Source organism: Coenobita brevimanus, chromosome 54, assembly GCF_032717465.1.
Source record: "Coenobita brevimanus isolate Jiangsu-jjx chromosome 54, ASM3271746v2, whole genome shotgun sequence".
NCBI classification, from domain to species: Eukaryota; Metazoa; Arthropoda; class Malacostraca; order Decapoda; family Coenobitidae; genus Coenobita; species Coenobita brevimanus.
Genome location: NC_137007.1, coordinates 6,707,209 through 6,708,647, shown reverse-complemented (window position 1 = coordinate 6,708,647; position 1,439 = coordinate 6,707,209).

Here is a 1,439-nt window from a genome sequence, read left to right as displayed (position 1 = left end):
ATTCACAGTTTAACACAACAGTGTAGATATTTAACGAGATGTAGGCTTTTTAAACAGCGCGGGACTGAGTCAAACTGGAGTCCGCAGTGTCCTCTACTGGATACTAGCGTTGACAGCAACCCATTACTGAGGTCACAAAGTTCTTTCCCTCTAACCCAGTGCCTTTCTACTCCATACCTACTTCTGTGCTATCCTCTCTCTTTCTCTCTCTCCCCCCAACCCAACCCCAATCCCATAATTACTGAGGTCGCAAAGTTCTTTCCCTCTACCCCATCGCCATTCTACTCCATACCTACTTCTGTGCTATCCTCCCCCCCCCCCCTCTCTCTCTCTCTCTCTCTCTCTCAGATTAACCCTAGATTAGCAAGGTCAGGATTTGTACATGAGTGGCAAGGTGGTACCTGATTCAGTACCAACTTTGGAAAAGGAAAATTAATATGAAAATGATATAGATTTTAATTACAAAATTTTTTCAAGGTAATGCAATGTACAGTATTTGCAAGAGTTCTAACCTAAAACTACTGACAAACAAAGAAAAATATAATTTTTAGGAAATAAATAATGGGCAACTATGTAGCAGCAGTGGGAGCATCGGACTCATCCCAAGGAACCGTTAGATGTCCACCTCCACCTCCTTCACTCCACCCCCCCCCCCTATATTGAATGTTTCTGTTGTTTACCTCCTGTTTTATAACACTCTTTTAGCTGCAAAATAACACACATAAATACATAATTATATTAACTAGTAAGTGTATGCAGCCTCGACCTCACATTAGTAGCAAGGTGGTACTGAAAAATGGACCGAGAAGTATAAAACCGAAATTGTACACGGGAGCAAAACCTACCCACCATACACGACCACAACAGACCTTGAACTGAGAATACTGGGGAGGGCAGCCACAGACGCCCACGGACGGCGGCATGGTAAAGTTGAATAGTCCTATGGTACTGACTTTGGCGCCACCTTGCTAATCTAAGGTTAAAGCCCATTATTGTCTCTACTCCTCCAATTACTCCCTACCTTTCCCACAACTGCAATTATCACCTCACCTCTTTGTCAGTGTCTTCACCTGACCCCATCCTTCCTTGCTATGACTGACCAGCCACACACACACACACACACACACACACACACACACACATTTTTTTTTTTTTTTTTTTTGTGGTAGTGCTTTGGTGGACATCTGTGCTGGTAAGGGGTTGCCAATAGCCAACACCTACTTTCGTCATAAGATGATCCACCGGTATACATGGAGAGTAATGAGGAGGATGGATGGTGAACTTGTTGAACGAAAGGCAATGATAGACTACGTGTGTGTGGATGAGCGAATGAGAAGACAAGTGTTGGATGCAAGAGTGTGGAGAGGGTGAGGGAATGGAGTCTCGGACCATCACTTAGTAATGGCCAAGGTAGAGCTGCAAAGAAAGTGGTTGAGGAG